Raw genomic sequence first — 26269 nt, forward strand, 5'->3', positions numbered from 1 at the left:
CCTGGAGGAACTGAAATAAACATGTAATATTGGTATATACATTTTATCAGCCAGAGCAGCACTATTAATATCAGATGGCGATCTCAAATTTTCATATGGGTTTCTATGCTGCTGTTGTCTGACAGACTGGCTACAGAGTTGGTTGAATGCTGAACTGTCATATTAAAGTTTTAGGTTATTGTTTCCACATAAAAAGATTCAGTGTGCTCACATATTATAAAGAAATGTTGCACCAGTGCTTGATAAGCATGTGTTTTACCAAGAGCTTATTCAGTTATTAGTGACTCACTTTTCCGTCAGATTACAGAAATGCAGAAGTTCCAGCTCATCTTGTGACTGAAATGTTTCCCTGTTAATTCTGCCTCCAGGAATTCAGATGACTGTTTCGTTTCTCTGGAACATTGGCTCCATCTGAAAAGCTTTGAACTACTTCTCAAACGCTGGTTTTGGAATGGTTAAACAAACCAAGGTTGTAGCAAACAGCCATCTACCACACAGTTCAGAATGCCAGATGTCCAACCTGGATAAAAAAATCAGTGACTAAGTCATTTTAATCTTTCTGTTTGTTAGAAACCCCCAATCCAATAAAGTTTGGCTTGCTGACTCGATGTTTTGCCAGGAAAAAAAAAAGTTTTTGATAAACGTAATTTTTTAACACAGAAATGACCAGGTACTCCATCTTTCATCCATCAAATGTATCTAACCGTCATTAACATTCTTTTACTACATGGTGTCTTTATAAAATGAAAATGGTTGGAATCTGTTGGCCCCTCGACATCTAGAGTCTGGGCTCTTTTCTCTTAGTCCTGCTGTGTTCAGCCACTTGAGCAGCCCACACATCTGACTGGATCTGCAGCAGGGCAGAATGAGACGGCTTGTTGTGGTGTGGACTGCCTTGTGACGGCTCTGAGGCTGAAGAACTATAAACCTCAGCCCCCTCCTCTTCCCCCCGCAGCTGCTCTGCCTTTATGTTTAACCAGAGGAGTCTGCTTCTGAAAGGAGTCAGCGCAGTGGCCCCTCACCATGTCTGTCCGGACTGACACAGTGAGAACACAGGCCTGAAGCAGACAAATAACAGCGAAGCTTTTCTAATGCTAATGAAGACTTCAGTCACTGAAGCTAAAAGCCTCTGAATAAGAACAGTATCCAAATGTTCAACTTCAGTGCATGATTGTGAAGTGAGAGGAAACAGATGATGATTATCTTTTTTATTGTTATTTTTATGAGGCTATTATATTTTTATTCAGGCCCTCTAATTGGATTTGGGTGTGGACTTTAACTAGGCCATTTGAAAATGCTCCCCACTGGAAGGTGAACCTCCGCTGCAATCTCAAATATTTTCCTGCCTCTCACAGATTTTCTTCCAGGACTCACCTGTTTCTAGCTCAGACCAGTATCCCTGCTAAAGAAAAGCCACCCCACAGCCTGAAGCTGCCCCTGCCATGCTTTGTCAGGGGGGTGAAGTGTTCACTAACTGTTGCCTTTCATCTTTTGAGCCCTTAGACTGACTACAAATATACGCATAGCCTGGTAAAAAAACAGCTCATTGTGGCAAGAAATGGCCTGAGATGTCAACAATCAGTCTCCACTGTGAAAAGTGCAGAGCTGAACGAAGCAGTTGTTATTGTTAATTCAATATCTATAAGCTTGACCAACATGGACTTAACGGCTTTGGTCACTTCCACTGCTGCTGTTGCTAAAACTACAGGCAGGCTACAATTCTAAAAATCAGCATCATCGATCACAACTTCTCCTTCTGTTCGCTGAGTGGCCTTGTAAAACAGTAAATCTATAGTAGAAATCCATGTCAATGGAAGAAAGCCCAGATGGTAAACTGAAGGGAGATGAGATTCGAGTGGAATTGCGTAGGAAAGCAATTATCAGGTTGATGTACGCCACACCTTTCATATTTTATTTTGTAAAGTCTGGAAAGCTTTCAGATGGCTGCTGTGGCACTTTGTCACTCTGCAGTCCACATGTCTGATGCCGTTCCTATATGTGAGAACGCCTCACCACAGTCTGGAGAGGAAACTTGTCAAACCAAATTCACACCACCTCATCCTGTTGTCCTCATTATTTCTGTGTTTTCTCTTGCTCATGTAAGAGAGTTCCTCTGGCCTTTCTTGTATGCTTCTGCATCATTCAGCCAGAAACGGGAAGAGCTCATGTGAAAGACCCTTACAAAAACAAACCAGCAGCAGCTCTCTGTGCAGGTGTCTGCTGCTGCTTTACAGCAAAGCCTGCTCGTAATCTCGCCTCCATTAATGCTCTGCTCCGGCTAACGGTGAATCTACAGAGGCAGATTAAATTAGATTAGCAACGCTGAGCTTTAAAGTCAAATCAGTGGCTAATGATTTTGAGCATATTTGGCAGCAGTGACAGCGCATCTTTTGTAAATAAAGGTCAGCTGGGTGGCAGGCTGTGCAGTTGACCCTGGCCCTCCTGCCATACAATGTCTTCACTGTGCCCACTCCGCTGTCAGCTGGCAGCAGCTGAAAACTTTATTTATCTTCTTAACAAAAGTTTCCAATGTGTGCACATCATAAATTTCCTTCTTTTTTTTTCTGCCGTTTTGTTCCAGGGAGTTTGTGAAAGCAGTCAGGGATCCTGCTGGACCGGAATAGCTCATTTGAAGCTCAAAATGCATCAAAACTGCATCACTAAGTGCAGTTTCAGTTTCTTTATCACTCAAAGGATTGTGCAAAACACTGAACTTCCTCCCAGAAGTGCGTCCCAGTAAATTTCCCTAATGGTCACGGGTCAGATCAAACTAATGTCAGAAAAACTAAAACTCCTCTGACCATGTAGAACGACGTAGCAGCACAACAGAAGGTTGCAACGTTGTACCTGAATGAACCACGAGACTTTTGACACAATGTCTTTTTTTACGGATGAGGCCAGGATAGAGGCGCCAGCCAAACCAACCACACTGCAAAAACATATTGGAGGTTGTTTTAAGTCCATAATTCTTCAATATTGATCAAAACATTTTTCTGATGATATAAGTGAAATGATCTGCCAGTGGAACTACTTTTTATATTACCGTATTTTCCGCACTATAAGGCGCACCGGATTATAAGGCGCACCTTCAATGAATGGCCTATTTTAGGACTTTTTTCATACATTAGGCGCACCGCATTATAAGGCGCATAGAATAGACGCTTCATACTCTATTATTACACATCCACATTAATAAAGAAATGGTCCCCGAGTACTTTATATAGTAGGCTGGCCCAGTCGTTGTTTCACTCACGGTGTTGGTGTTGCGATATTATGCCCAACTGCTTTCTGGGTAACACAGACCAACCGACACGCTGCCGCTGCAGTCTCTGTCTCTCTTCCCCTGCCCCTCCCCCCCTTTAAATGTATTATCAAACTTTATTAACAAACCAGTGTTCTGACAACTATCCCAGCATGCACCGCGCACTACTTCTTCTACGGGGAAAAAGAAGTTGGCGGCTGCTTACCGTAGTGGACCAACTACGTAAGCAGCCTACTGCATGTCTGTGTAAACATGACGTCTTTCATTTCGATCTGAGTTAATTAGCGTAGCATTTCTGCCGGATTTTCACAACATATCAGCCACGACAATGGACAGGGGAACCAACAAGTTCATGTCATCTTTTTTGGACGACATCAAGGTGTTTGAGCCACTGGATGCCTCCAACATTGTGCGCGTCACAGCTAAAAGCTACCGATAGATGAGGAAAACAGCAGATCCTCACACCCTCAGCATAAATATAGCTGTGGACAAGATCACTGATGCCTATTGTTCTTGCAAGGCTGGGTAAGTCGGCATTCATGGTTTTGATGGTCCACAATGTACATTAGCATATGTTTACTACTGTAGCTTGTGTTTGTGAGACGGTCACGCACGTGGTAGCTGCACTGTGACCTAAAATGGGCATTAGCCAATGAAACGCGGCCCCTGTGGTAAGGTCCGTTGCTGGACCTGTTGTGGCTCAATATTGGTCCATATATAAGGCGCACCGGATTATAAGGCGCACTGTCGGCTTTTGAGGAAATTGAAGGTTTTTAGGTGCGTCTTATAGTGCAGAAAATACGGTACATAATTATTGGCTTAAAACAAGGTTTTATTTTGCTGAAACGTTTCTTTTACTTCAAGTGAAAAGATAAAAGATAAAGATTTTAAATATCCAAAATAAATAAAGAAGCCAAAAACAAATAAAACAGATTATGAAGTCTGTAAAAGACATGTCCTTCAAAATACATTCATCATTAGGCTCAGACAGGGAAACGGGCACTACCTCCAGGTAGGACGTTTGTGAAAAGAAGCATTAATTTTAGTATTGTTTTTCAAAATGCTCTCTTCTCTGTCTCCTCTTCAGTGATAAATAATCTGCTGTCGTGGTGCTCACCATGTTGCACTGATCTTTTCGTATATTGGACGAGGTTTGAACATGCTGGCAACCGGTGCATGCTCTGCTGCTACCTGTTGTTTACCAGATGAAATCCGGCAGCCTCATTGGTGCTGACATGTTTCCATGTTGGTGGGATTTTTTTTTATTCTCCCCTGTGGATGGGATTATTCATCCCAGCTGCTCTAATCTGCCTTCACTGAGCTTCCATGTCTGTCTTCTCCTGTGTAACCTGGAAACTCTGTAATCCACCAATACAAGGCTGGAGCAGCGGCTCCGACAGGCCCCGGCCTTCCCAAAGCATTCTGGGGCACAAAGAAATTAGTTCCATTTTCACAAAGAAGCGACAAGTGACTGCCACTGGCACAAGCAGGATGATTTTTCATATTTCATTGAATGCAGTGATGAATAATTGATCTCCTCTGTGCTCCACAGGGCCTGTGTGTTTTTTTTTTTGGCGGTGCACAAAGCAATGTGGAGGAAATAAAGATCCTGATACGGCGCATAAACCAGAGGTATGACTCGTAACACACACGCATATAGACACACCATCCAGAGAGCCAGACATGTTTGTTGCCATGTCTGTGTGGAAGTGTGACTGATATGGCGAGCAGCAGCAGATGGTCACGCCGCTCCTTCTGGAGAGAGTCTGTGTTATTTTTTTTAAAGGGATGTAGGTCAGAGATTGTTGGCCTTCTGCTTCCTCCATACTTGTTGGACATTAGTGTGTTTGAGGAGGCTGTGCTTCACAAAAGGTTCGTTCCTCTTACTGAAGTGGCTTTCACGGGGTTCCACTCATAGGTCAGCAGATGCAAGCAGCTAAAAGCTCAGGCTGTATTACTTTGTGACCTGGAGCTCCATGTTTTCCTGCTGCCTTTGGTAAAGGTCAACCTGTCCCGCTGCCCGGAGACCTGATGTGAGGTCAGCAGAGAGCAGCGCGCTCCATCCCTCCTCTGCCACAGGTTGTCTAGATCTCATCCTTAGCTCCCATCCAGTCTGACTTCCTCACCAGATAAAATCCAGTCTGAGGAATAAACGGAGGCAGAGAGGAAAGTGATCCAAATCTCTTTGAGGGAACAGGGTAGTGTGTTCTCAGAGCTTGGAACACAAAGTTCAGACTTTAATTATTGGAAATCTGTGTGGACATTACAAGCTCCCTCTGATCTGGACATTATTTGAATTCTATTGAGCTACTGTAATTCTACACTGATAACCAGGGGTGGGCGACATGGACTTAAAGCTTTGTCACAGTATTTTATTGTACTGTTGTGATGACAATAAAAGTTATAAGAACTATCTTTCTTCCTGTGTGACTGTGACTGCATGGCAGCAATCATAGCCACACAAATACTGCTCCTGAAAAACACTCCATTCCTTTTCTTTAGGACACTAGTCACATAAAGTATGATTTGTATCACTAAACTGCACACAATAACGTCATTTAATCATATCTTCAGACATATAGATATTCATTGCTACTCCCATTTAACAAAAGATGGAGAAAGTAGTAAAACTAACAGTACAGATAGTTTCAGAAGGTTTTAAACCTTATTAACAATGATGCATCAGAATTCTCAAGAAATTTCTAAACAGTATGATAATTCCCACCCATACTAATCACAACGTAGAACACCAGAATGTGATCCTGACTCTGCTCTGCTCTGTAAACGTCAGGTCCAAACAGGGCCGGATCTCTGGTGGGTCTCTGGGCTGTTGCCAGTTCTGGTGCCATATCCTAAAAAATAAGAATAATTTATTAATGCAAAACAGAAATTATCATCCATTTTATTTATGATTTTGGTTGTAAGTAGGGATTTTTATTTTTTTTTCCATTTTATATTTTATTTTTGGCTATATTTTATTTTGGATATTTAAAATCTCTTCTGGTTAACTGCTCTCTACAAAAATGTATTGGTCTTTAAGAGAACAAAGACCAATAACACTGGGCTACAAAAATATATTTTTTGGAAGCTGTCTTTGTTTTTTCAACTGAATTAGGATTATTTTGCACCACTGAATCCAAAAATGATCCGTTTTTCTCAATCAGGTTTTTATTCTAATTTGACTTGGAGAAATCTGACTAAATGGATTAGATTTTTGTGACATCAATTCATTTCTGCTAATATTTCTCATCCACAAAAGGTTTTAGGAGAAAAAAAATATTTTCTAACAGAATGTATTAATTAAATGTTACAAACTTGGATTTCTGTAAATTGAATAATAAACACTGTTATGTGTAAGTACATTCAAATTGAACATTACATCTTCGTTGTGCAAAATTCTCCGTCTCTTTTCTGTCCTGATAGAATCTCTCCTCCTGCTCATCATTGATCCCAGATTCTCCAGATGTGAGAACAAGTCATGCATTTTGATGCTCATGTTGCTCCATAGTTCAGAAAGTTGACCTGATTGAGCAAAACCAATGTGATTTTTGGTTTCAGCTCATCAACATGACCCTAAAACAGTCGAAAAACCTCAGACAATTTTTTAGTTAATGATAACAATATAGTTATTAATTAATTTACTATTATTGAGCATGGTCTCAAAGCAATGACATTATCATTTATTGTATTAATTCCTGGGACAATTCATCGTGGTGATAGGAATTAGAACTGAGTGTGAGTAACTTGATGGAGGGGTTCCAGCTCCGTCTTCCACTCTCAGAAGGTGTAATTATGATGCGGTGTGTCTGTGTGGGTGTGTGTCGGTGAGCTGCGGTGCGGTGTGGGCCAGTCACCGTTCTGGGTGTGATTCAGCCTTTTTCAGAGCGCCGGCCTCCGCCGTGCCACAGCAAAAGGAAAGACGTGTGACAGAAGAAGCCTGGCGGGGCTTTGCAGCATTAGCACATCAAATGCAGCCCTTCTGTGGGAACCCGGGCCTGCGTGTGAGAGCGAGTGAGTGTGTGTGTGTGTGTGTGTGTGTGTGTGTGTGTATGTATGTGTGGGCTGCATTGTAGCAAAGCTGGTGAGAAGCATCAAATGAGTCACAGATTCCAATCATCTTGTACGACGCAGACGCTTCTCGGTGTCTCTGAGAGTTTCCGCTGCGTGCAGGAGAAAATCAGCAGACAGCAGAGGTAATTATCCTGGTTTCATCCCAGGCCTGGTGATTCTACCAACACACACTGGCTCAGCGTTAGCTGGATGTTAGCAGCTCCAGGCCCATGTGTCGCTGTTGTTGTAACCCAGTTTGCCTCATGGTACCGAGATGCAGAAAGAGCAGCACTAATGAACCTTGTTAAGCGCTGCAGCATTAAACTGTCACAGAGTATGGCTTTTTCATGTGCTGCCGTCTCTCTCCCCCCCAACATGAACTGAAATGATCTGTCTGCTGACACCTTCCTGTTCCTCCAGACTCATTATATGGCTGTCACTGCACGCTGGCTCTGGGTGGAACAAAGTCACAAAGATTATTTCTGTCTTTGCTAACTACGACTATCGAAGGAGAGACAGAGACTGAACGAGCTCAGTCATTTTCACCTTTGTTTTGAAATGCATGTTTGTAAAATTTATTGTGCAGTTATGTCTGATATCTGTGAAGTGGGAAGGCATTTAATATGAAAGCTGGACAAACCAGAAACAGGAGCAGGAAGGAGGGAAAAATAATTCTGCCACCACCATAAATAGAATCTAAAGGTAAAAATGGTGCAAATAGCAAAAACAGCAAGTTGGGGAATAGACTAAACATTACCAGACATTGTATCCAAGAAATTAGGAAACTGTCCGCCTTTGTTTTATCAAGGCAAGCCCTTTTTTTTTGGAACCTGCAATAATTTATTCTCTACTTTCTATTAATAATGAGCTTTCATTAAAATATTGTGTTTATTTTATTGTTGCGCAAGTGAAAACATGATCAAATTATTTTTGCGTTTTAGTGTTCCTTTAACGAGCTGCTAAAGGTTTGGACAGCACTGCCTCTGGAGAGGCCAGGCGATGATGTCATCAGCCTGTGGGCTCATTTCCAGCTGCTGAGGCCAGTGGAGGCACACTGCTGGATGTATTTTAAAGCTACACCTTTTGTGACATCATGGAAAAATGAAAAAGGAATCAGACGAGATATCAGGGGAAGTTTTGTGGAGCTCCACAGGGCTGGTGCAGCTTCCTGACACCTTCAGGTTCCTGAGGATGAAACTCGCTCATCTGTCCAGCTGTAAGCAGACACTAACAGCCATGTGAGACGAGGCAGCCTATGATCCTCACTCAGTTGTTTGGAGCAACAGCCTTTATGTTTCTGTCCAACACAGCAGAGGAAAGGTTCCACCTGAGTTCAACCTCCACAACCACAGAGAAGGATTTGATCCTGTTTTTACTCCCGACTCTGTCAGGAGGGAAACACACCCAGGTCAGCGGTGTGTCTTTGAATCCCCAGCATCGCCTGAAACGCAGGAAGGTTGTCCTGCAGAAAGCAAAGCACTCAGCCAGCTGAGGTTGGATGTTTGTGGAGTGTGTCATCTGCTGGTGCTGATTTAACTGCTGTTGGACTGAGAGTGTTTAGAGTTCAGCTAACGCTCACAAACAGCCGGCTGCTGCAGAGCTCCGCCTGTGTTTCTGGGTAGCATCCAGGCTGTAAGTGGCCGTGTGAGGCTCATGTTGGTGTGTGACTGTGCAGATGGTGCAGCTCCCTAACCTCTTCCTGTGTTACCCTCTCAACCTGCCCTCCCTTTAACACAGGCAGGCGACGGCAGGCGCTTCCTTGTAAAGTGGAGGCGCTCCTTGTTCTCTTTGCATCGCTGCTGTTATCTTCCATGCTAACTTCTGAGATCAGCAGGGAACACGCCGCCGTTTGGGTGGCGACTCCCTCCTGAGATTTTCCAGCTGTTCTGTTGTCGGTTTGCTGCTGCTTATAGTTTCTGATCTTTCGCATCGATAACGTTGTGGACATCTGCTTCAGAATACAGAGGAGCTCCTGGTCCTCATCTTCACTTCTCCACTACTGTGCTGTTGGGTTAATTTGAGGTGTTTCTGATGAGATGATGGGTTTGATTTTTATCATTGATCTCGTCTATTTTTAGAGAAGAGAGAAATGCTGACGATAAGATTCAAATGTTTTATGATGAGCAGGATGGAAATACCAACACTAGCTAACCATCAGTCGCTAATGACAACAAAGTTTGCCATTTCTAATGTCCAGTAAACAAAAGGGTCACTTCACAGTTTGTGGGAAACCTGGACTACATCGGATCGCCTTTACAACTCTCACATACTCGGGCATGCTGTGTGTGTTCAAACCGTCTACACACACTGTCCACACACAGCTGAGATTTCATAAACCTATTGTATAAAAAAAAATCTTAAGTGGTTACATGAAGAATCGGCAGAAAGAATGTTTTTTAAATCATCAGAGTAATCAATTATTAAAATAATTGTTAGTTTCATCCCTAATTAAGACCTGACACTTTTCACACTGACCTCTGCCGCTGTAGAGAAGCTCACATGATCCGTTCAGTCAGTGCGTTTGATCATTTCTCTGCTGCTTCCTCTGATGATTCTTATGGGTTCATTTTTGCAGCAGTTATTTATTTCATCACGATTTTAAAACCAACTTTCCTTAAGAAGGGAAAGACCTCCTGACTGAAGGAGAGCTCTTAAACTTTCAGGGTCACAGTAAGGTCATCTGAGCAGATGTTGTGACTGAGGTTCAGCTTTCTGAATGCAGCAGACGCTTTGGTCCAAGCTGTCTCTGTTCACGCTCTGCTTTGTCATTAAGGTTCATTTACCAGTTACACCACACAGGGCTGCAGAGTGGTTCACCACAGTTAAGCACCAACACGAGAGCACTTCGGCCTGTCGGTAATCAGCCACAGCCTCCATCAGCCCCCCACATGTTGGAGGTTTAGTGGTACTGTGGCTTTAATTCTAATTGGGGTGGGGCTGCAGCCATATGCCGCCTCCAGTCCCCAGGGGCTAAAGCAGCAGCTTAATGAACGTCCCAGCAGGATTTAATGCTGCTTTAGGTTGCCGCAGTGTGTAGCCTGTAGGGGGGGGAGGAGACGGGCATCCCACCCCAGACTCCATCTTGGTTACCCCTGAGATTCAGGCCCAGACTTAACTCGGATCATTTCGGTCTGTGCAGCCCCACAAACTATTTCTCACCAAACTTTAATTACAGATTATGTACAATTCATCCACTCAGGAGGGATTTCAGACCACAGTTTTTCACTTGGACATTAAAACAAACATGTTTGGCTTGGCTGTAACATTTCCATACGAGTGTAGAAAAGAAAAGGCTCACATTTCTGTGTGCATGCTGCTTCCAAAGAGCGATGGCGACAAGACTTAGAATGGAGGGGACAAATAACACAATGGCTTCCTTGTTTATTTTAAGAATGCTGCAGAAGCAGAAGAAAAATAGAGACTGAATCCCAGGAGCGAGCCAGAAATGAGGCAAAAAACAAACAAACAGCACAACCATTTTCTGCTGCAAAACTATAGTTTTCAACATTTTTTTCAAAATGGAAATCAGAATGTGTGCCGTTTCACTGTTGTGGCCTTTAAACAAAACTGCAAACTGCTGAACTTTCTGGTGTTGACTCAGTCTGGTAAACAAAGAGATGAACTTTACCACAGCACAGAAACCACGTCTGACTCTCAGCTGGGGCGTCCAGTCCGCCACGGGTTGTCTCTGCCCCGCACACGACTGCCGCGCTTCAGCCAGAGAACACAGAAACAGATTCACGATGTTAGATTTTTGGTCGATAGCCGATACCAATACCAATATTTCTTTCCTGTCCCTACCTACTGAAATTCTGTGGCTTTCTTTACTGTGGAATTAAAATACTGCATCATCTTTGTCAATTTAGCCTGCTACCAAATTTAAACGCTAAAAAGGAGGCTGACAATGATGTAACACTTTCAACTTGCATTATGTTTAATGTCAAATTTATTCATGACATCTGCTTTCTCTAAGACAATGACAACACAAATTTGACGTTCTGAGCTTCAGGCATCATTGTCACTGGTTTGTCATATAAAAACACCATTTATGTCTGTGAGTTATTTTTGATGGAATGGCTGATGTCCCATATTAGCTAATATCAGCTGTTGCCGATAACATCATACGTCCCTCGTTAGCTTCATGGCTGTGTTGTTCTTGCAGCCGGGGGGAATTCTTCAATGTTGCTTTATACATATGCTTCATATGAAGCTGCTTCCAACGTGTTTTGAAGCCTGTCTAGTGATCAAAGTGTGAACTTTGGAAGCAGAAGTGCGTAATAAGTCGACTGCACTGAATTTCACAGAGAAACTCTGTGAATAATCTGTGTTACTGCATTTTAGGTCATAAAATGTTCCTTTTATTATATATAAAAGAAACTGAATTATTTATATGTAGTTTTATACTAAAACTACATATAATGACAAAAACCACATACATGACAAAAAAGACTTGGGTGGTTAAATAAAAAAGCTGCAGAATTTTAAACCAAATAATTATCAGAATGATCCAGTAACTAAAATAAACATTAGTTGCAGCCCTGTTAGGTGATTCCATTTTCTCAACTTCAAAACACCCAATCTTGCAAAAACTGTAGTAGTGATTTGTGTTTTGCATTCAGCCACATTCAGCGTTAATGTGACGCCTACAGGAGGAAGGCAGCATGATCCGATTACCACAAACTTATCTTTCTATCAATGTAACCCTCTCTGCAACTGTTTGTCGTCTGTTCATGCAGCTGCTTATTCTTATTAAATCATCTTTACTGATTGGAAAAACAACAAATTCTATCAATTTGATTTCCTAAGGATTTGGTAGCTTTTGGTTCACCTTCCTAATAAGTTTGATCTAGAAATTTCATTTTCTTTTCAGCTTCTTTTGCTTCTCTCCTACCAGTTTTGAACGGTAGGATAGAAACAAAAGTTTTGATATACAAACTTCAGATTGTAATGAGATCTGCTATCACTCTGTTCTATTTTTCCTTTCTGTATATATACAGCTCTGAAAAAAAATGAAGAGCCTGTTGCACTTAAAACCTCCTGGTTCTTCTACCAAATATTGATTTCTGAACTCTTCCTGAGTTCAAACATTAGCATTGTTGTTTCTAAATGAATATTCACTTGTTTCTTTGCATTATTTGAGGTCTGAAAGCACTGCAGCTTTTGTGTTATTTTGACCATTTCACATTTTCTGCAAATAAATAAATACTAAAATTTTGCTTGGGATTTTGGAGACATGTTGTCAGTAGTTCATAGAAATAAAATAATAATGTTCATTTCACTCAGACATATAAGTATAAAAAGTAAAGTCAGAGAAACTGATCATCTTAAATGATCTCTAATTTTTTTCCAGAGCTGCATATGTTCTTTTTTTTTTAACAAAGAAAATAAAAATAAGTTTAAAAAAAATAGACGTATGCATTTTGCCTTTGTTTTTATTTGGAAATAAAGCTTTTTATTGGGTTTTGTGATAGAATCCAGTAAATGTAATTCAGCATGTAGTCCTGGAAGCTGACTGGCCGTCGTCATGCCGCTCCAGTTCACAGTAATTTATTGACTGACTTTAAAGGCGCCCACTCGCCGTGCTGTTTCTGTAGCCTTGGTAAAAACAAAAGAGTAAACAGCAGGAGACAAATTAGATACGGCCCCATCTCTCAGGCCTACGACTGCTATAATTAGAGGCTCTGCTTTTTATACATATATAAATATAGCCGTAGTGATACAGTCTGAGGTTCCTTCGTATCACCCCACCTGAGCACAGGAAACAAACAATCTGTCACACCATGCCAAAGGTGCAACACGTCATCCCAGTGGGGGCGCCGACGGAAACTGAAAGCACAGTTTTAGTAAGTTTTCTGCTCACTGGAGGCTGTTTTCAGGACACATGGGGGAGTTTAGCCTCTGGTTTGATTCTATTTTGGGAGTTTATGGGTCTAAATTCTGCTCTTCAACAGAAACAAAACTTACCTAAGCATATAAATAAACGAAGTGACAGGTCATCACTGTACGCTGTTTTAAATATAATAACAGATTCAGAAAATTATAGTTCTTCAAATGAGCTTGATTTTATTGTAAACAGTCCATAAAAAGTCTGCATGTTCATATACAGACCAGAGAGCTCTCACCACCTCATGCTGCCGCCAGGCAGTAAAAATGTTGCCATGTTATTTGAGCTCTTTCTTCCTCAAGCTTTCATTACTGACTGGAGCTGATTCCCTTTCCCCAGTCCTTGTAAAGCTAAACGTAAGTGTTTGCAGCCGCTGCCAACATGGGAGACGTTTAGGTTTTCTGAAGACAATGGGGGGAAAAAAAAACTTTTTGTTTCCAGACATGTTTTAATCTGACCAAGAGTTGTGGAAAAAGTTGCATAGAAAATTTTATGTTGCCTTACCTCACTTAATGCTTTCTCTGGATGGAGGTCAGCTCTAACTCCTGTTATAATCACAAAAGTGTTCATTTTCAGGTTAGTTTGTTTTTTTGCTATTTCATATGTGGGAAACTGTAAAATTGACAACAAACTTTTTAAGTAGTTGAACATAAACGTGGTTTGATGTACGGCCGGACCTCCAGAAAAGTACAGCTTATGACTTTTCTGGACTTTATAATTTATCTGTCCTAAATCATGTAGTTCTGAAACCTGAAATCGTTGCTATCAAATCCTGAATCAGCACAGCTGTGGACCTTTTTCTGATGCTGACATATTTCTTCTCTGGTGTCTGATATCAGCCCCAACAGAGAAATCAGGATTTTCTTTTCTGGGCTTTTTGTTGACAAGCTTTTGCTACATTTGTCTTGATTCCTCGTCGGTTCATAGCAGTTGGAAAGTAAACCACATAAGCAATTATGTTTCACTTTGGATGTATGTTCTACACACACCTGTCTTGAACATACAAGACAACTGTCACTGTATAGTGATGGGATGCTTGGCCAGGCCATGTTCAGGCATGGCCTAGCATCCCACCACTACGCAGTGACCGCCGCTATCTTTACAGAGGCTCCACCTACAAGCAGTCACCATGGCAACAACAGAAGAAATGAGAGGGTGGCTAGTTCAAACACCTCTGAACCTCTTCTGTCCTCTGCAGTCCCAGTCCTATGATGCTGTTAAAGGGAAGTTGTTTCTCTCCACTGTGGCCTCATGCTTTCTCTCGGTGGGGCATTTGGTTTGGGGGCATTGCTGTAATCAACGCTCAGATGATTAGATCATTCACACACCTGCTATAAACTCACTGTTCAGCACTGTCTGAACATCTCTGACAGTGCTGTTTACATTATATCCTATATGCATGTATCATATGATACATTTGTTCATGCAGATTTCCTGAATTTTGGGAGGTCGGCACCCTGGGGGCCTAAGCAGCTGCTTAATTTGCTTATGCATTGGGCCGGCCCTGTTAAAAGTGTCATATTCCAAATAACACTTAATGACAATAGCCATAAACATTGATAAAGACTCCTTTATGTTCGTAACAGCTATGTCATGTTTGACACTGTCGTGTCAGTATTGTGCACACACCTTTAAATAAAGTGTTACCTTATGAAGTAATTAAAGAATAACTTGTTGCCTGGAAAAAACAGAAATCATTATTTTCTTTTGTGCAGAGCTGATGTACTTTTGGGGTTTTCCAGTTCATGCTGTGTGTTGGAGCCTCCCCAGTGTTGTAAAAATGCCATGTAAAATACATGCAGTAATAGTTTACAATACTCTACTGGATCAGAGTATTTTCTGGAGCTGCAGGTCAGTCTGCTCACTGGGACAAGTAGTTGCATCTTTCCTGATTCTCAGCATCATGGTCAGGCTGCGCCCTCCGGTTCCAACATGTCATTTATATTCCACTTTCTTGTATTTGATTCTCTATGGGCCCTTAAATCAGCCCACCCGCTGCATCCCCCATGCCCCGCTCTGCCAGCTCGGGTCTGGCTGCTTGGGCACACAAAGCGCTCTTATAGCTCTGTGCTCGGGAATGTGGTAACCTAGCAACGGGCTCTGAGAGACAGATCAGTGCATTAGGTCAGTGATGAGTGTCTCGCATGCTGTCAGTCACAGCTAGCCCTGCTTCCTGCTCTTTAAACCAGCACTTTGACCTCTGCTTCTGCTTTCTCTCAGGTGTTTAGCCTGCAACTGCAGACATCAAGGCTTCAGTGGCACCGAGCTTTTAGTTGGCCGTTGTACAGAGCAACGTGACGACTGAGTCGGCCTGTCATGATGACACGTCTTGCTGGACAATAATTTGACCCAGTAATCATTACAATAAACAATGATACTGTTGCTTTGACATCATTTTGAAGTAATATAATGACAATGGCATAATAATGCAAGTTCACACTGTCAGAGTCTAATAAACTTTAATTTTGTAAAGAACACTGAAACTGGAAGATATTTTAAATATCCAAAATAAACAACAATATGTCAAAATATTCTGACATATTATTTGCTTTGAATTGTGAATCATAATATAAATAAATGACCTGAAATGGACCTGAACCCTGCCTGGTCCAGAGGTCTCCTCAGTCTGTTCATAGACAGAAGCAGAAGAAGCTTAATATGAGGTTGTTGTTTTTTTTTTTTTGTTTTTTTTTTTACATTATTTGAAGCTGAATCTGGTTTTGGCGTAGGACCCTTCATGATGAGGACCGCTGAAACCCGGTTCAGTTCAGGAGCCAGGCTCTCTGAGCTGAATGGAAACTTAGCATCTGAAGCTTCTAACCACATCCTGCAGGCCGTGATGATGCTGACACGGCTGTCAGCTTGTAGAGCACAGGGTTGCACCTTCTCTTTTTTTTTTGCATTTGCACACAGGAAGACGCATCACCCACTAACTGAATTATAACCCCCTTTCTTCTCTGTCATCTTTTTTTTTTTTCATCAAACATTAGCACTATTATAAATGAGTCCCACAAACACAAACTAAATTATTATTGGCATTTTCGTGCCTTCGAAAAGCTTTCTACTAACTTTGTGTTTTATTTAATAGACCAACACAAGGAACTCAGCAGAAAGACATTTAAGGAAAACTATAAGAAGTTATGTTTGCTGTAGGGCTGAAATGATTATTTGCATTAATCATAATGAAACAATTATTGAACTGTCAACTAATTTAGTATTCAATTAATCATCACTAAATGAGGAGGATCTGGGAGTATAGACTCTAAAACAGGCCATTTGCTGAAAGAACAACACACTCAGCAGTAACTAAGACAAAACAGTACAGTAAAATACATCCACTTTATATTTGAGATAAAAATTGACAGACAAAAGTTATTTTTGTCTGTTAATCTGTTCCAAGGGCTGCACAGTGGCGCAGTTGGTAGAGCTGTCGCCTTGCAGCAAGAAGGTTCTGGGTTCGATTCCCGGCCCCGGTCTTTCTGCATGGAGTTTGCATGTTCTCCCTGTGCATGCGTGGGTTTTCTCCGGGTTCTCCGGTTTCCTCCCACAGTCCAAAAAAAACATGACTGTCAGGTTAATTGGCCTTTCCAAATTGCCCCTAGGTGTGAGTGTGTGTGTGCATGGTTGTTTGTCCTGTGTGTCTCTGTGTTGCCCTGCGACAGACTGGCGACCTGTCCAGGGTGTACCCCGCCTCTCGCCCGGAACGTGAGCTGGAGATGGGCACCAGCACCCCTCCCGACCCCACTGAGGGACAAGGGTGACGGAAAATGGATGGATGGATAATCTGTTCCACCCTGAACTGCTCAAGAGGCAGATTTAGCTTCACCTGTTTCAAACTCTGCAAAATAATCTCCTGTTGTTATCCAATTATCCTAAACTGTACCGATGCTACATAATGGGCTGAGCTTTTCACATGATTCGTCCTATGCTACAAGTGATCAAACGTTCACTAAAGGAATGCTGTATTATCTCATTTTAATCTAAAAAAAGAGTATTTTCTCATTTGAAGACTTAAACAATTAATTGACTAATCATCAGACTAATCAATTAATCATCACACAGCAAATATGTAGAAGAAGGTGTTCTGGTCAGAGGAAACTAAGATAAATTTTTTTGCAAAACCATTTTTGTGGAAGAAACTGAGAACACCATCCACACCATCAGACATGGAGGTGGCAGTATCATGGTGTGGGGATGGTTTTCTTCAGCAGATAGGATGACTGGATCATTCAAGGAGGAAAATCCAGGGAGATAATCTGTTGGAGGCCACAGAAGACATAGAACTGGAGCTGAGGTTCAGTCTGTATATGCAGCCAGAGCTATAAAGGAACAGCTTGAATCACTGCATAGTCATGTGTTAATATGGCCCAGTCAAAGTCCGGAGCAAAATCTAAATGAGAATCTGTGGTAAGACCTAACCATTGATGTGAGTAGGTGTAGTTCTACAAAGTACTGACTCGCAGTCAACAGTATAGAGAGCCAGAGGAGGCTGGTGTGAACCTTCCTCCTGGTTCCGTCCATCACTGTCTGTCTCTACTGACTGATGAAACAGAACCTGTGACCCTGAAAGCTCCCGCTGTGGTTTCTCTGCCCTGAATGTCGGGGAAACTGCAGCGGCTCTTTATTTGCTCTGTTTCCTGCAGCGTGCCTTCAGCACGGCAGCAGCCTCAGGAGACTCTCTGTAATCAGAGGATGTCTTCCTGACAGGCGGCTTCCCCTTTTGTTTTTCACTAAAGTGAATTGAAAAGCAGCACTTGTGATGTTGATCAGCAGGCGCAGTGCTGTCACTCGTCTCTACTGTGACAGCACTGCACTCTCTCCATTCACTCAGTGATACGTTCCAGTACAGTCTGCTGTCAGAATTTAGTTTTAATGAACGGTGTTGTTAGTCTGTTGGAGATTCTCCTCCCTCTGGCTTTTTCCACACAGGACTGCACATTAAACAGCCTCTGAACGCCTATAATCTGTTTTCATTTGTTTTCTTCTGGAGAGGTTACAGCTTGGGACATAAAGTTAGTGGCCAATAAAGCAAAAGTGGCTAGTAAACCTTTTTTGTGTTTTAATAGTGAAAATAAAGGAAAAAGCGTTCTGTTTATGTGTGGTGTCTCCCTGTTATTCTGTTATAATTATGAAATACATATTTCTGCTGGTATATTTACAAAAACAAGGATTTTAACATAATCCAGTAACGTCTGATTATTTTAAGTGTGACTCGTGGACCAAAGTGAAAATACAGAATAATCACCCACTAAATTTATTCATATACATTTTTAAATGATTTTTTAACAGAATATTATGTTTTTGATGCTCTGCATAGAGTAATAAAAGTGTAACTCATAGGAGTGAATCCATAAATTGGCCTCAATTTTTTTCATTCTGGCCACAGTCTGATACTTGCATGTAAACCGATCTTATCTTCCTCTGCAAAGGTTTGAAAATCAGCCACTGTCCCTTTGCATTTTTTCCTGGAAAAAAGGCCTAGGGTCAATAAAATTTTGCAGGATGTGCCATTTTTTTAAATGAAATTATTAAATTAATCAGTTTCTAAAGTAACATTTACCTCCAGTCCCTACTTATATGCTGTGTCTGGATCATGGCAGCAGACACTGCGCCTTGAGGCTGCAACTCGGACTTGGCCCGGAGTTTGACTTTGATTCAGACTCGAGCCCTAGAGACTTGACCTTTAACCTGGAGTCTGAAACCTGAAGTGAACATCTCTGCATTGCAGTTGATTTACCATGCATGTGCCATGCATGATTCTGATTTTATTTCCAAAGCTGATTAAAATCTTTGTTTTGTCCATCCAGACTTTCAGAAAATGAACAGCCTTGAACTGAAATCATGTTTTGGCATTTTCAAATGTTAGTCCAGCAGTCGTCTGTCTTAGCAAGTGATATCAGCAGATGTTCAACCTCTCCGTTTGCCCTCTCCTGTTTGGTGCAGATAAATATGAAACTGAAAATGTCTCCTTTTCCTTCTGAGGGGATTTCAGAAACGATCCTGATTGTTTTGTCCCAGAGACGACCGTTTGTAGCCTTGAGTCTGGCATTTTCACCATCGTTTTTTGTAAACGGGCATCTTATAAAAGTCAGACTCACTGTATGTGTGTGTGTGTGTATATATATGTGTATATATATATATATATATATATATATATATATATATATATATATATATTTTTTTTTTTTTTTTTATAAAATATTTGCATTCTTTTTGCTAAAACATAAATGAATAGTGTGTTCAGATATCATGTTGTTTCCATCATTTTCTCTGAGCTCTCCTGGTGACAGTGGGGATGCACCGATATGAAAATTAGGTCCAATATCAATGTCCAATATTAATGTTATTGTTAGTTATTGTTATTGCTGATAAGAGATATGATTTATATTTCAGTACCACACCTTGAAATAAACAGCCTCACTTAACTCTGTCACAATAATCAATACATTTATTAACCAATGAATTGCATAATAAATTTAAATGAGCTCAGAAATGTCCATTCTGATTATTCATATTTTTGAATGGTAGTTTTTATTTCTGGTTTTGCGCTTGTTTTCTTTTGGGATATTTTGAATATCCTCCAGTTCCAGTGTTAAGTGTTGTTTACTAAATTAAAGTTTATTGGTATTTGACAGGGGGCTGCACAGTGGCGCAGTTGGTAGAGCTGTCGCCTTGCAGCAAGAAGGTTCTGGGTTTGATTCCCGGCCCCGGTCTTTCTGCATGGAGTTTGCATGTTCTCCCTGTGCATGCGTGGGTTTTCTCCAGGTTCTCCGGTTTCCTCCCACAGTCCAAAAACATGACTGTCAGGTTAATTGGCCTTTCCAAATTGCCCCTAGGTGTGAGTGTGTGTGTGCATGGTTGTTTGTCCTGTGTGTCTCTGTGTTGCCCTGCGACAGACTGGCAACCTGTCCAGGGTGTACCCCGCCTCCCGCCCAGAACATGAGCTGGAGATAGGCACCAGCACCCCTCCCGACCCCACCGAGGGACAAGGGTGAAGGAAATGGTATTTGACAGGGCAAACTTGCTTTATGATGCCATTATCAATGCATTGCTTGAAATTTTCTTAAAGCATCATCGTTTATCGCAATAATTACTGGGACAATTTCATTGTCCAGCAGAATTTCTGGTGACAGGCATAGCCACATGGCAGACTTCACTACTGCTTCTCTGCTTCTGTTAAACTTCCCATAATCCTTTGCTGCATCTCTCTGTCACATAATTACCAACCTCCTCCTGTCCTGTCCACAAACAAATGGCACCAAGATGGAAATACACATCGATTGTTAATATATTGGACTGATAGCAATATATTAAAAAACCACTAATATCGGGAGATGTTAGTGCTGATGCATTGTGCGTCCCTAGTTGACAATGAAGAATGAAGTCTTCCAGCAGACCTCAAAGTGTGGTTAGAGCTTAGTCTCTTGTTGTCTCTCAGGCACTTTCAAAAGCAATTGACTGTAATAAAATGATAATTGTCTGTATTTTTGTTGCAATGAAGAGGGAGGAGGAAGCCATTAGTGTTGGTGTTGATTCATCGGGCGCCCAGGGGGACGCAGGAGTGCGGGGGCTGCCAGGTCAAGTCTTGGACACAGCTGCATTATTAACAGAAGAACAGAAGGTCAGCTGTCAGCACACGTCTGCAGGGCTCACATCAAGCAGCTCGGGCCATTTCTGGCTCTCTGGTTGACTTGGTTTAGGCCGTTTAATGAAGGCCTGGAGAGCTTCCTCCTCACATTTCACACTTTTAGCTTTAATAACAGAGAGCCACACAGAGCACACACAGAGGAAAACCTCTACTGAAGATGAGAACAACCTAAGGGACAATGGCATAAAAAATATGTTTATTGATTAAGTAAGTGAATTAGTCTCTTCAGAACCATTTTAAAACCTATAAAGCAAATAATTATCTTAATTTTCTTCCTCCTTTCAGACTCCAGTTCTATTTCTGATCATACTGCTGATAAAGTTCTAAGCAATGTCTAATTCTTCATGGGTTTTCTTGTTTTTTTCAAATTAAGCTTGAATAAGAACAGAAAACTCAAAATTAGACTGTGAGTCTGTTAGAGTTTTAAATACTTTTGTTATCTTTTAAAATAACCTGAGTGTTTGCTGTCATATTCATAGCACTTCTATTCCAAGCTGTAGTAATAGATTATAGAGTAGTTGGTGTTAGCATTGTAGAGTTATCGTTTTTTACCTAATGTTTTAATTGATAGGAAAATTAGTTACTGATTGAATTAATTGCCACCTCCAGGTGATTTTTCTTATAATCCCTTGTAATATAAACATTTGTGTTTATATTTGTGACAAAATCTTTGTGACCAAGATTTTGTCATTTGTGACAAAATCTTAATCAAGTTTATTCATAGATCATCTTAAAAACGACAAGATTGACCAAAATGTTTTACAACAGGCACAGAAAACTAAAAAGAGGGAAATTGGTTGACTTTGTTAAAGGTCAGCAGCATTTTGAACCAAAAAAAGAAAAGAAAGGATCTAAGACTGTAGTTTTGTGGTACACCCCGGTTTTCTCGGAATCAGAGAAAAATCTCTGATTAGAGAAAAGATTTCATCCATTGGAACAGCATAGAGTTTATGTTCCAGACAGTTTAAGTGGTTATGAAATGGACTAATTTTCTATTAACACTGCTTATCATCACCACACAGTGTTGGAATCAAATGGAATTAGTCCTTAATGCCGCAATATTGAACTGATGTTGATGCATTAAAAATAATGAGTAATAAATATGTTCAGAGTCTGATGAAGTCACTCTGGAGTTGATAATGATCTTCAGCTCTCTGTATTAATATACAAGTTTGTCTTATAGTTGATTGGTAATCTTTACCAATCTTTAAAAAGCCTGACTTACTAATTCTGATTGTTTTTGTTTGAAAAGTCACTAAGTCTGTGGTTGACAATCATTGACCGCGCTCGTGTAGACGTGGGTTGGGGGATTAAGCCAGTCAGCCCTCTCTCTCTGCAGAGCTAAAGGACAGTGGCTGATTCTTTGTGGAGGAAGATGAGATCGGTTTCATATAGGGCTGCACCGATTGCAGTTTATCGACCGATCCCTGATTACCGATCTTTAAAAAGCCTGACCTGTCGATTCTGATTTTGGTTGATACCATTTTTTTTTTTTTGGTCTGAAATGTAGCTAAATATAGCAAGAAAGTAGCGGAGTTGGAGTAACTATTAACTGCAAAGGTGCAGACATGACCTGGTGGGCTGGTCTGTCAGACAAACCCCTCTCACAGCAGAGGAAAATAGAACAGTCGCTGAGGTAAATAAGATCGACTTCACATGGAAGTATCAGCCAATCGCTGAGCTCCCAAAATTAAGAAAATCGCCAGGCTGATAAATCGGTGCACCCCTAGTTAGACTTGCAAGGGATTGTATGAGATGTGCTTTGATTTATCAGGATTCTGTTATTTCACCTGTTCCTTCACCTGAGGCAGATTGGAACTTTTCCTTTAGGAGCCGTCATGGAGAGTTATTTTCACTCCAAAGTCATCAAGGACATTGTGCTTTGGTCCTGTTAAAGTCTTGGTCCTGCAGCTGACTCTGTTATCAGGAGTTCTGGGAGTCTCCACCTTGGAGGAGTTTTCTTTTCTATTGTCCGCATGTGAACTCTTCACCCCGCTGCTGCTTTTTCTGACATTGAGCCATCCTGACACAATGGTGTCATGGCTGACTCCACCTCGCCTTGTTTTGACTGGCAGGAGCTGGAAGCCACAGACCCCCCGTACCCTGGGTATCATCTGGAAAGAGCTGCAAACAGGGGGCGGGAGAGAAAATTCGGAGCAGATAAAGATGAGGAGGTCTGTGTTTCTGTGATCTAAGCTCGGCTTCGCCGCTTCCTCCAGCGGCGCTACACTTAAGCAGAGCGGCAGGACGGATTGTTCCAGCTTTGACAGCTTGAAGCCTGTAATCTCAACCAGAAAGCACATGCTGTGCACTAAAATATGGGGAGCATCTTAAAAACATAGATCCATAACAGCCAAATTTGACTTCTTCCCCTCCTCTGGCTGCTAGTCTGAAAGCAGCAAGCTGACATTCAGGGCGGGGATGAAAGATGGAGGATCCACTCTTTGACTCTTAATGATGGCTGTTTGAGTTGCTCTCCTGTTGGGGGTCTGGGGAGAGGAGAGGGGGTGAAAAAAGTGAGAACATATCGTCAGCCTCCCACACTCTGCTCCACCTAGTGGTGGGACTTATGAAGAACCTGTTCACATCAAGGAGCCGGTCAAATGATCAGGTTTTGAAAATGTGTTTTTCTAAGAACAAGCCATTCATAACAGTTTTATTTTAATTGTTTTTGTGAGTGAATTTAACAAACAAAAGTTGACTCATCACGTAAATAACCGCAGTACAGAAAAAAAATGTATTTTCATAAAATCTAAAATTCCAGCTCCTTTCCCCTCCTTTATTTTTTCCCAGATTAAATAAATGATTTTATAAATTAAATAGAATAATTTCTAAGTTTGTAAGTCATTAACTGAGACTGCAGACCTGCCGTTCCGTGTAAAGAGCCGCTTCAAAAGAATCGGATGAACACCAGCTCTATCTGCTCTAGAGACGCTCCAGACAGGGAGGCTTTGGAAATGTTTTTATTCTGTTTTATTAATGCCGTCCCTTGGTCATAAATCATATCCCACAGTTGGAGCAGCTGTTGCCAGTTTCCAGGGCAGCCGTAAATAGAAACGTTTTCCCTCTCGCTCCCAACCAGTCGGGGTCCGTTAGCAGACCTGAGCTGGCTCAGTTCCGCTGTGTTTAGACGAAGGAGAACCAGGCAGGACCGGCTGCAGGTGCTGCTGCTGAGCCCGCAGCATTTCCTCCGTTCTGTGCCAGGTGGCCCCCACTGACCCCTGCCGAGTGGAGCGGGACCCCGGGCGGAACCCGGGCCCCGCGCTCTGACAGGAGTCAAGGAGAATCCTCTTCTGTTGTCATAACACAAGAACGGTCTCTAAGAAGTGGCCTACAACAAACACAGCGTGACACTCAGAGGTTCCTAGGATAGTACAGTGATTAGGCATAACATTATGACCACTGAAAGGCACAATAACACTGATCATCTCTCTATCATAGCTCCAGGGTTAGAATGGTTTTGGGTTTTTCATGATAGTTTCGTTTTATTTAGTTGTGACTTTTTGTTTGTCTAATTCACTAGTCTTAGTCTTTAGAACGTGTTTGCTAGTTTTTATTAGTGATTATTGGTTAAATATTGTTTAGTTATAGTTTAGTTTTGATTAGTTTTAGTTTTCTCATAGTTTAGTTAATTTTAGGTGAAGAATTCCAAAAGTAATTTTATTGTGTTTATGTTTGCATTGACTGGGTTATGAAAACTCAACAGAAGATGACATTTTCAAAAATGTATTCAATTATTGCTGAACAGCTTTGTGTCACAAATTCATGGACTAGCTTCAGCGCCGCTAGGAGGAATGTGGAGTGTGGTCATTTGATGTAAACTTCTTGTGTGGGGAAAAAAATCTCTTTCACCTCAATTCGAAAGGCTAATAAATGGATTCATAAATATGAAATCGAAGGACATTATATCTGTCACTTCAGTATATTTTAGTTTTATAAATGCACTACATTATTCCGGTTAGTTAGTTTTCCCTATTAATTACCATTTTTATTTATTTCAGTTAACAAAAATGTTTCCTCAATTAAAATGTTGTAATGCTCTCATTTTCCCCTCTGTGCATCACTCAGGTCCGGTTAGCAGTTCCTGGACCTGACCGAAACCCCTCAGACTCATAACTTTAAGAAATAATGAGATTTGCTTAAGTATAAAACAGGCTTTAACGCCAAAAATGATCAAATGTTACAAGTCATACATGGAACAGATGAAGAGTGACATCCAGTGTCCAGCGCTGGGCTTCACTCAGCTCACCTTAAGGGTCACACCAAGTGAAGCAAAGATTGTAGAGAGAGTTCTGCTTACATCTCCTCCTCATTCTGCAGCCTCTCTTCAGGGTGTTGGCCTGCTTCATCAGTTTTTGTTTACTGTGGCTGTCGCCAGGCTGATATGTTATGGTTATGTGAGAGTGCAGCAGTGTGCATGTGAGCAGATGAAAGAGACAGAAGAAAGACACACAATCGTATATCCATAACAAAAGTTGTTGTAATTTCGTTAGTTTTAGTTAACTATGACCTAGCATAGCACTCCCTGCAAAAACACAAAATCATACCAAGTATTTTGGTCTATTTTCTAGTGGAAATATCTCTGAAGACTTAAAATAAGACAAAACTAAGTTACAAGTAACTTTTCTGCAAATTAAAGGAGCTTGTTCTAACTTCAATATTTCTTTAATGCAGTATTAAAAACGTACTAGTTATATTGGCAGATATTTCCACATAAAAACATGGGAAATATTGTATAAGTGAAATGATCTCCAAGTGGAACTAGTACTTTATGTTAAAGAATTTAAGCAGATAGTCATAATCTAATGCCTAAACGGTGTATACCTAGTATTTTTTTTTAACAATTTCCAACAAAAATCAAATCTGACTGTCTTAAAGCTTCGTTGCTCCCGCCACAGATACACCCTCATGTTGCTTTTCTCTTCATTTTACGTCATTATTACTCCAAACTGCCTTCCTCCTCTTCCTCCTCCTCCTCTGCTCCTGTTCATCCTGTGATGAAGGGCACAGCACGGATACAGACTGAAGAGAATAATTAATGCCTGTTTGACAGCGTGGTGAGAAACGGCAGCTTAGGTTGCGCTGTCCGCAGTCCTGCTGGGTGAACAAGCCAAACAAGGACACTGCAGACACAGCTGGGGCAGAAATCTGCAGCGCTGGACGCTTTGTCTCTTGACATTTTGACCACCGGTGGGAGGCGTCCCCCAGCTGTCATGATAGTGGACTCTGGTTCTCTCTGGTCTCTCAAAAGTCAGTTTTGTCAAAGCAGCTCAATAATTCACTAACTTTCTCTAAGCGGGTTGTGACAGTTCTAGTGAGTGTGCAGCACGGTTTTACCCTGGAAGTTTGTTAGAGTGGAAGACAGTTAATCCTCCTGCATCAGCAGAAACCATCAGCTGTTGGGTTTAGAGAGCAGCGGTTCTGG

At 41.4% G+C, this 26269-nt stretch overlaps 1 protein-coding gene across 3 annotated transcripts in view; it reads left to right on the forward strand.

Annotated features, from left to right (window-relative positions):
- The window catches only part of fynb (FYN proto-oncogene, Src family tyrosine kinase b), a 76797-nt gene that overhangs the window by 16206 nt on the left and 34322 nt on the right, over positions 1-26269 (forward strand). For all 3 annotated transcript variants that reach the window (XM_014967038.2, XM_014967036.2, XM_014967039.2), the window contains exon 2: positions 4815-4894. The gene's annotated coding sequence lies outside the window, so the exon portion shown is untranslated. The remainder of the gene's footprint in view (positions 1-4814; positions 4895-26269) is intronic.

The sequence above is a fragment of the Poecilia mexicana genome, unplaced genomic scaffold (assembly GCF_051168715.1).
Source record: "Poecilia mexicana isolate PSO_F unplaced genomic scaffold, ASM5116871v1 scaffold_21, whole genome shotgun sequence".
Taxonomy (NCBI): domain Eukaryota; kingdom Metazoa; phylum Chordata; class Actinopteri; order Cyprinodontiformes; family Poeciliidae; genus Poecilia; species Poecilia mexicana.